General features: G+C 46.8%; 1 long non-coding RNA gene across 1 annotated transcript; it reads right to left on the bottom strand.

Annotated features, from left to right (window-relative positions):
• Positions 1-2,507: 2,507 nt before the first annotated feature.
• Positions 2,508-9,761, bottom strand: LOC105305932. The gene is made up of 2 exons (XR_897122.2): positions 9,524-9,761; positions 2,508-5,061 (listed from the first exon to the last, which is right to left on the bottom strand). It is a non-coding gene; the product is annotated as an uncharacterized LOC105305932 (long non-coding RNA).
• Positions 9,762-9,767: the final 6 nt, after the last annotated feature.

Below are 9,767 nucleotides of genomic sequence, written 5' to 3'. Positions count from 1 at the left end.
AGATGATCATGACATCTGTGAATAAAGACATTTTATGTCCTCCTTTCCAGACTATGTACTTTTATTTCTTTTTCATTGGAGTAGCGAGAACTTCCGGTAGAATGCTAAGAGTGGGAAGAGATTTCTTTGTCTTGTTCCTTCTTTCAGGGGAAAAACATTGACTTTTGCCATTACGTGTGACGTAAGCTGTAGGTTTTTGTAAATGCCCCTTACCTGGTTGAGGAAGTTCCTGTTTTACTGAGTTTTTATTATGAATCGTCAAATCTTCTTCTGCATCACGATGTGTAATCTCTTTTTCAGATCGTTAACACAATGGGTTATAATGGTGGATTTTCAGCTAATGAACCAGCCTTGCATTCCTGGAATAAAGCCTACTTCATCGTGGTATGTTATTCGTTTCATATACTATAGTGTTCGATGATCATACTTTGTTGAGGATTTTCGCATTTGGTTCATGCGGGATATTGGTCTGTAGTTTTGGTCTGTATTCTTAGGGGTGGGCACGTCGGAAATGCTGTCCCCATGGTGTGAGTTGGGGCGCATCCTCTCTTCTGTTTTTCTGGAAGAGACTGAATAGAATTGGTGTTACTTCGTTAAATGTTTGGCAGAATTTGCCATTGGGCCTGGAGACGCCTTTTTCCGTAGGTGTAACTACAAATTCAATTTTTAAAATGGTGATAAGGCTGTGATGTTTTAATTTCTGCTACACACATATCTGGTCTTCATCCATGATTGGCTCGCAGCTCCTCAAAGCTTTGAAATTTCCCGAGTGCTAAGAGCAATGGAAGCGTCTTCCGATACAACATGGGGCCTTTTGTCCTCAGGTGAAGTTGATTCAGAGCCAAGAAGGTGAAATGGGTATTCACAAGCCCCTTTCAACTGCACCTGGCTTTATGTTAATGAGACTTAAATCCTCTAAGGATGGGAGCTGGTTGCCAGGGGAGCCAACCAGGATTAGAGGGTTGGAGACTCCCTAAAAACCCAACAGGAGGGGGCTCAGAGAGTTTCCAGACTGGGGAACCAGAAAGCCAGCCAGGCCCAGGGCCCAAACTCCACGGCACTGATGCTCCCGTTAGGGACCCTCCAGCCCTTGGCCTCCTCGTCTCTTCCCCTGGCTGCCCGATCGTACCCTTTCACATCCTCTCAACAAACTGGGGCGCTCATAACTTAATGGGTTTCCTGAGTTCTGGAAGTCATTCGAGCAAATGGATCAAGCCTGAGAAGGGGGTCATGACAACCTCCAATTTATAGCCTGTCAGTCGGAAGCAGAGGTGACAACCTGGACTGGCATCTGTAAGTAGGGGCAGCTTATGGGACTGAGGCCTTGACTGTGGGATCAGGTGCCATCTCCAGGTCAGTAGTGTCAGAATTAAGTCAAATATATGGGACACCCAGTCAGTGTCCCACAAAAATTGGAAAATTGCAGACGTGCTTGGTGGTGTTGGGAAAAAAAACACATATTGTAAGGACCATCCCAGTTCCTATGTCATCTTGAGTGAGTTTTGCAAGTTCGTGGTTTTTTGAACTGGTCCATTTCATCTAAGTTGTCAGCTTGTGTGTGCGTGGCTGTTTTTAGTGTTCCCTTCTTATTCTTTTCATGTCTCCATGGCCTGTAGAGATAGCCTCTTTCCTGAGATTGGGAAATCATGTCTTCTTTCATTTTTATCTATCTTATTAAAGACTTATCAATGTATCGATATTTTCAGAGAATGAGCTTTTGTTTTCATTGATTTTTCTGTTGTTTTCAATTTTGTTGATATCTGTTCTGCATTATTTCCTTCCTCCTGCTTGCTTTGAGTTTTTTTAGTCTTCGTTGTATAGTTTCTTAAGATGGATGCTTACTCGATTTGTAATGTAGGCATTTAGTGCTATATATTTCCCTCCAAGTGCTGCCTTATCTGCACCGTATGAACTTTGACATTTTGTTTTAGTTCAAGTTATTTACTAATTTCCCCTAAGACTTCCTCTTTGTATATGTATATGTGTATATGACCTATAAACTATTTAGAAGCAAACTGATTAATTTCTAAGTTCCTGGAGAATTTCTTACTATCTGTCTGTTAGGGATCTCTAACTTAATACCAAAAAGTCATATACCATATATGATTCCAATTCTTTTAAATCTCCTAAGCTGTGGCATATCTAGTGAATGTTTCGTGTGCACCCGAAAAGTGTGTTTTACTTTTGGGTGGAGAGTTATACGTGTACACGTGTGCGCATATGCATGTGCATACATGTGCATGTACCTGTACAGGTGTGTGCATGTGTGCAAATGTACATGGTGGGGGGACAGCGCCGGGAGCCCTGAAGCAGGACGTGACAGCCACACTAGAGGCCGAGCTTTCGCGCCTGCAGAAGGAGAAGCCTCTCTGCTCCCGCGACAGCGGACGGGCCGTTTCCTTTCTGGGTCACACCTCCCACGTCTGCCGTGGGTAACTGTCTTCCCCAAATCAGGGGAACATAATCGATCCTCTAAATTAAAAATAAACAGGCATTTCGCACGTGTGTGCGCATAGCAGGAAAAAATTTATAAACACATCTCCACCTCGGTTTTTCACTCAGTATTCCCTAATCATTCCACATCAGGACACACAAAGCTTTGTTCTTTTTAGCGGATGCCTAGCATTCCGTCAAGACGTATAATAACGTGAATTAGTTTTTTAAGCACATGGATATCAACCCGTGAAAGTATTATATTTATATTTAGTGTCTCTCTAATTCTTTTTGTTTCCATAGTAAAAAAGCAGAGAGGGAAAGGCAGGTAATGTGTGACATAAAAAGTTAACCCCAAACGCTTCGACCTTAAGTTGATGCTAAATCGAGAAACAGGAAACAGTCCGTGAGTCACCTGGCTGGCCTTTCCACAGCAAAATAAAAGTTCCGAATCCCATACGACATGCCCACCCATGTTAACCCACGCAAATTCAGTGGGTCCCAAGCAGCTTTCATATGTCTTTTTAAAAATGCGTAATTTTTGTATTTTAAAAATTACGAACAATATAGTACCACTGTTAAATGTTTGAACAATTAGAGTAAAACAGAAACACCTTCCAAGGTGGCCTCGGCAGCTCGCTCCCTTCCCTCCCCCCGCGCACACGGCCCACCCTCTGCAGTGGTCGCGGTCTCAGGCCTGCCCTGGTGACTGAACTCTGTGCCTACACCGCAGTCTAGCGTGAGTCCTGAACTCTTGACGCAGCACGTGTGCCTCCGCGCGGGCACGTGCCGCTGTCCCGTGCCATGGCTCCCTCCCCTCCCAGGCAGAGGGCAGAGCCCCCGTTTTGTTCCCTGGCACAGCGCTCTGCAGTACACATTTACCTGGACTTTACCTGCTGTGTCTCTCTCCCGGCAGCTGGCTCTCACCCCAAAGTCCAGGGCAGGAAGCCTACACCTCCCGGACCCTGGACTTCTGGTCAGGCTCCACCCCGGGGAGGCACTAGCAGCAGCTACTGGTGCAAGGGAGGGAGAAGCCACGTTTTCTGCGTCTGGCAGTGCTCTTGGCCAGGGGACAGCGCCTGCAGTGGGTGGCGTGCCCCGCCCCTCCTGCAGGGTGGCAGTGGCTGTGGGCTCCTGGGTGCTGGGCACCCCTCAGTTCTAGCTGATGTCTCCCGCCTCTCTCTCCTCCAGCCCTTCCGGCCTTTTAGCGACTAAGTCCCCTACTTGATTCCTCTCTGCTTGTTTCCAGTCACTTTCTGGTACGAGCAACGAAGCGATGAACAGCCCTCTATGTACCTCCTTCGGGCAGATACCCAAAAGAACAGGGGTTTACACGCTGACGGGCGGCAAGATGTCCTCCAGCGAGTCAGCACAGAGCTGCGGTCCCATCTTCGCTGCACGGCTCTGCCAACACCCCTAAACAATGCTTTTATTTTAACTGATGAGCAAAAGGGGATGTGTTACTGTTGCTTTAATGTGCATTTTCTGATAAGCAGTACAAGTGAGGGCCTCGCGAAGTCTCTTGGCCAATTATATTTCTCTTCTGTGCACTGTGCCTTTGTATTAGTGTATTTCATATGGTGGTCTCTTGTCGAGTCAGTTATTAGCATATTCTGGATACCAATAATTCGCTGTTACCTATGGTGCAAATACTTTTATCTGTCTTGTCGTGGGTTTTTAATTTTTTATTTGGCTGTATTAGAGTTTTATTTAGTCGAATCTTGTCCTCTTGCTTCAGGTTTTATATTCTGCTTAAGAATACATTAACCCCACGTGTCCAAAGCACGAGTCTGTTTTCTCCTAATGCTTTCTAGTGTTTCTCCCTTACTTCCACGTGCGGCATAAAGAAGGGCCGAACTCTCCACCAATGAACTTGCCCCAAAGCTGCTCGGTCGCCGTCTTCCCCGACTGGGCTGCTTCCTTCCTTGTGATCAGAATCCCTGACACGCAGAGGCCTGCCGGGTGCTCGGTGCCGGCCACCCCCAGCCTGATGCCGCCCCACTGCTGCAGCGGGGGCATGCTACACAAACGTAAGTGGGAGCTACGGGAGCCCCGACTTTTTAATGAGCGAGTGCGAAGTCTCCTTCGTTGCCTCTTTTTCCCCCCAAATTTCTTGGCTTTGACAGTTTGTTTTCTGGGTGAACTTCAGACTCAGTCTGTCAAGTTCTATTTAAAAACTCTAGGTGGGATTTGGCTTCGGGTTGTACTGAATTAACGGCCTTGAGAACTGCTACTTTTACAATATTGATTAATCTCATTTGGGAGCAGAGTACATTTTATGTTTATTTTTCTGAGAAATTACGTATAATTGCCTTCACATAGCCTGTATATTAGGTAATGAGCATCACTGCTATGCATAAAATCTTTCTGCTTCCTGCGTTTCTAGCTGGTTACTTGGTGCACAGGATGCTTTGGTTCTCATATGCCGACCTTGTACCCTCGTGCCTTACTCAATCCGCTACTAGTGCTAGGTCGATACTCTCGGACGTTCTAGTCTCTCATCTTAGTCAGCGTCCACGTAACGCACAGCACAGCTGATGGCCATTCCCACCAGAGGAGTCTTCCTTCGGAGCCTCCATGACCACACGGCACTGGTGGCCCAAAGTGTATCGAAGCTTGGGGGGAACTCTAAGGAAATGAATATAAAATTACAAATACAAAATTAGGTACAAAAATGAATATTTAGAAATCACGATCTACACATCTAAAAAACTGATTAATATCACAAGCATCAAGTATTATGTTATGTGTCTGGACTTTGTGATCTTTATCCTATATATCCAGAAAAATAACGTAACATTTGTATTAAACGTCGGAAATACTGCTATCACGTTTCCACTGAACTACCTGCTGTATACTCTCTGAGCGCTTCTTCCGATGACAATTTTATGGTAGTTTATACAGAGAGGTCGACTGAATTAAAAACATTTTTATATCATTGGTATTCACTTTTTTTTAAAAAAAGTCTCATATGTATTGCAGAACCAGCCCACTAGCGCAGAAGCATATTGCCAAAGAAGAAAAGGATTTTCCCAATAATTTCCCCATAAGACAAGCCCAGCTGTCTGGACAGGCGTGGTCTCCCCAGTGCCTGGGTGAGGCCCGAGCAGCCAGACACAGCATGAGCACGTGTGCCACCTCGCGGATCCCTTACAGACCCAGCTGGGTTCTTCTCCAGTGTCTCCCCTTGGAGTTGTGTCTGGTTTTGTCACCAGTTTTTGTCTGAATCCACTGGGGAATGGGCCGGTTCTGCTTTTGTTTCTTGGCGCGGAACTAACTGCCTGCTCCAGAAAGTCTACGAGAAGACAGGGTGAGCAGGAGTCAGCCACACGCGCCGCGTGGCAGAGACGGCACACACACGTTCTCGTGGGTCGTCCTGCTGCACGTCGTAAAATCACTGTGAACCTGGGAAAGGCTCTATCAAGTTTCTTCCATGTCCAAGCTCCCACTTTCCTGTGAAGTGTCAAAAATCTTCAAAGTCTTTCGGGGATCTCTGAACTAACGCACTCTGAGCCAGGTATGCCCTCGTGGTGTGTGATGCGCTCACCCATCCTTGTCATCGGTATAAAGTGCCAAATCTGGGAGGACACACCTCTTCCCAACATGCTCACCTCCTGCTCCTATCCCCATTAACTGGATCGTATGACAATCCAAGAGCCTGTTCAGCGCATCTGTTCGACGTCTTCCTCTTCCTCTCAGTGAAAGGTGTGATCTGAAACATTTTCTATTAGGTTTCGTGCCTTGATGTCTCAATAACTTCTACTGACTTAAGAGTTCACCTCTAGTATTTTTGTTTCATAGTTCATCAATTAAAATTTCCCTCAGTTCTTTCAGAAATAAATTTGAAGGTGGCAAAAGACAGTATCCTTCGCACGTGTCTAAAGCAGGACGGCATAATTTCTTCTTTACACGGAGGTACTGCAGAACACCTGTCCAAATGCACCTTCCTAACGCGGGCTCTCGCGCCTGGGAGCCAGGAGATGCCTGCCATCCCCTGGGCTCCTGGCCAGAGACGGAGCACAGTGGAGGAGACGCTGGAGGGGGAAGAGGCCGACTGGGATGGAACGCTTTAACCTGACAGATGTCATAACACGGTGACGGAACCCATTGCTAGAATCCCTCCCAGTGCCCTGGGGGCCTGTGCCAAGCCCCACGGGCCTCATGCTGAATCAGCACCCTCCCCCCGGCCTCCCTGAGCCACCAGCAGCTGGCCCTGACCCCCTGGTTGGCATTGAATGCCGGGATCTGTCCAGGGGTCAGCTCTGGGCCATCTCTCACGGCATTAAGTACCCACCAGGTTGCGACCGGCCTCCACTCAGTCACTGAAGCCCAGCTGGAAAGCACAGGCATCCCGAAATTAACACACCTAAAACGGCTCTGGCCCAGCCTGACGCAGTCCCCTCATCCTGCCCTCTGTAAACAGCTCTATTATGTCCATAGCTACTGAAGCTGACACTCCAGAGTGTCCCTTCGCCTCAACCTGACGGCTGACCATCACCACCTTCAGGCAGCTGTGCTGTCAGAATACCTGACTTCTGTCTGCCTCTCCCTGCTGGACACCCTGCTTCATACCACCACGGCTCACTCGAATCTCCCGCTCACCACTCGCAGGCCAGCCTGCCCCACCTCCACCCTCGCTGGACTCTTGGGGGCTCCAAGAAGATGGGTGGGGTCTCATGAGGTCCCTTAAGTGACCTTCCTTGTAACCACACAGCACCCCGCAACCAGAGTGGTCTGGCTGGGCGCTCAACACCCAGGCAAGCGGCGGCTCAGAGCAGGTTTGGTTTTAGTTAGAAAAGGAAATCAGTGGAATGTTTTTCACACAGTGGTGTCACGAACAGCCCCAGTAAGTCCTGTGTCCTGAAGAGAAAATTAATTCCCCTTTCTGGTCTCCTCCCTGAGAAGGTGGGGCACGGGCAGACTGTAGCCTGGGACCTGGTCTAGTCTGAGGTGCTAACCCCATGCCAATAACTCTCACGTGCAAAGACGCTGTGAGTCTGATCTGTTTCTTAGAAATAGCTACTGCTGAGCTTCCCAAGGGCGTGGAGTGTAAACCCAAGTACAGGCTGCACTTCGTACTCTCGAAAGATGGGAGATGGTCTCATTTCCTGAGATGGTGGAAGACGAGGTTCAGATCACTGCTCTGCTGAGGACTAAGGAGCCGGGCATGGTATTAACAGAAAAACCTACACGCCTATTTGAATTGCTACCAAGGCAGTGAGGAATTGTGAGACTAACGCCCAGAAGAAGGCTCAGCCTGAGGCGAATCACTCGAGCATCTGCTGATTCAGAAGACAGCAGCTGCGAGGCTGAGAAGCCGATCAAAACTCTCTATAGAATCCCAGGGCTGCAAGAAAAGACTGGATTTCAGGGCCTGTGTGAGGGGGATGGGGCCCTATAAATTCTCCAGGCTTTGGGTGGGATCCTGGAAGGACTATACCCCAGAGCAAGAGTGAGCAAAAAAGAGACCAGTTCTGTTAAGAACTGAAGCTGGACTTCAAGCGATCTCAGCCCCTGTCAGGACTGAGGTGACCTGACGATTGCTGGTGGGCCGGACCAGCGGTCTGCTGTGGAAGAAGATGATGTCATCCAGCGCGTCATCCAGTCGCCAAACTCCCTCTGATTTCTTAAACATAAAATGTGCAACACTCGATCAGAACTAACCAGGCGTGCCAGGAGATAAGACGTGATGAAAAGAACAGGCAATAGAAATAGAGCCAGCAGAGATGTAAATAGCAGAGCTATCAGACGAGCACTTTAAAATAACTATACTCAATACACTCAAAGAGCCAAAAGACATGATTAACAAATTTACGGAGGGGGAGACCTGGAAACAAAAACAAACGAGTAAATGAAAATTCTAAAACAGAAAAATAGAATAACTAAATTTAAGGACTCAATGGATGGTTTTGACAGCAGATTAGATAAAGAGAGAATTAATGAACTAGAAGACAGATCAAAAGAAATCATCTGGAATGAAACAGAATCAACAAGATATAAAAGCTAGAGCATCAGAGGTATGTGGGATACAGTGAAAAGGTTCAGCTCATTTTTAATTGGAGTTCTAGATGAAGAGCAGAATGGGCATCCAAAATATCTGAAGAAAAGAGAGCTGAGAATTTCCCCAAACTGATAAGAGATATCAAGCTATAGGTTCTAGAACCACTATGAGCCTCAAGAAGGATATATACAAGGAAAAACACAAGTAGGTCCCATACGGCAGTCTCCTTGTATGCACGGGGCATACATCCCAAGACCCCCAGTGGATGCCTGAAGTCACAGGTAATACCAAACCCTACATACACATACCTATGATGAAGTTTAACTTATAAATTAGACACAGCAAAAAGTTACCAATGATAACTAATAAAAAATAGAACTGTAATGATGTACTGTAAGAAGTTACATGGATGAGGTCTCTCCCTCAACGTATCTTACTGCACTATACTCACCTTTTCACTTAAAGGAAGCACTTTACAGCTTCCCTTTGGCAAATCGTCTTTACTAATCTTCCGCTTTGGACCATTATTAAGTAGAATAAAGGTGACTTAAATACAAGCACTAAGATACTGTGACAGTCGATCTGATAACCCAGATGGCTACTAAGTGGCTAATAAACAGAGAGTGTTTACAACATGGAGACAGTGGACAAAGGGACGATTCACATTCTGGGAGGGACAGTGAGATGGCACAAGGTTTCATCATACTACTTAGAACAGCGTGCAATTTAAAACATGACTTGTTTATTTCTGGAGTTTTCCATTTAATATTTTTGGACAATGGTGGGCTGCAGATGACGGAAAGGACGGAAAGTGCAACCGGGAAGGCAGAACCGCTGTGCGGTAAAACTGACTGAAAACGAAGGGGCAACCTTGACAGCACCCAGGAGCACATGTCATTTTCAAAGAAGCAACCAGGCTGCAGAAAGTACAGAAGCCAGAAGATAATGGAAGAACATCCTCAGAGTGCTGGCAGAAATAACTACAAACCTGTACTTCTATACCCAGTGAAAACGTCCTTCCAAATCAGGGGACACGCAAAGAAATTTTCCGAGAAACGAACTGGCAGAATCCATTAGCGGTAAACTTACAGCAAATGCAATACTAGAAGGTGTCCTCCAGGGTCTGTCCGTCGTGCTTGATGTTGTATCCTCTGCACCTACAACACGTCGGGTGCAAAGGAGCCACTCGATATTTATTGAACGAGTGCACTTACGTGTGACAACTGTCAACAGTCATTGACGTTAGGTGAATGAAACATTACCCGCAGGTTACAAACGCTGCCATAATGACGTTGACTCCTGCCACACCGTGCCTTGTGCCCCTGCCTATCAC

This window comes from Pteropus vampyrus, unplaced genomic scaffold (genome assembly GCF_000151845.1).
Source record: "Pteropus vampyrus isolate Shadow unplaced genomic scaffold, Pvam_2.0 Scaffold405, whole genome shotgun sequence".
NCBI classification, from domain to species: Eukaryota; Metazoa; Chordata; class Mammalia; order Chiroptera; family Pteropodidae; genus Pteropus; species Pteropus vampyrus.
Note: the sequence above shows the minus strand (reverse complement) of the source record. Positions and strands in the feature narration are given on the sequence as shown.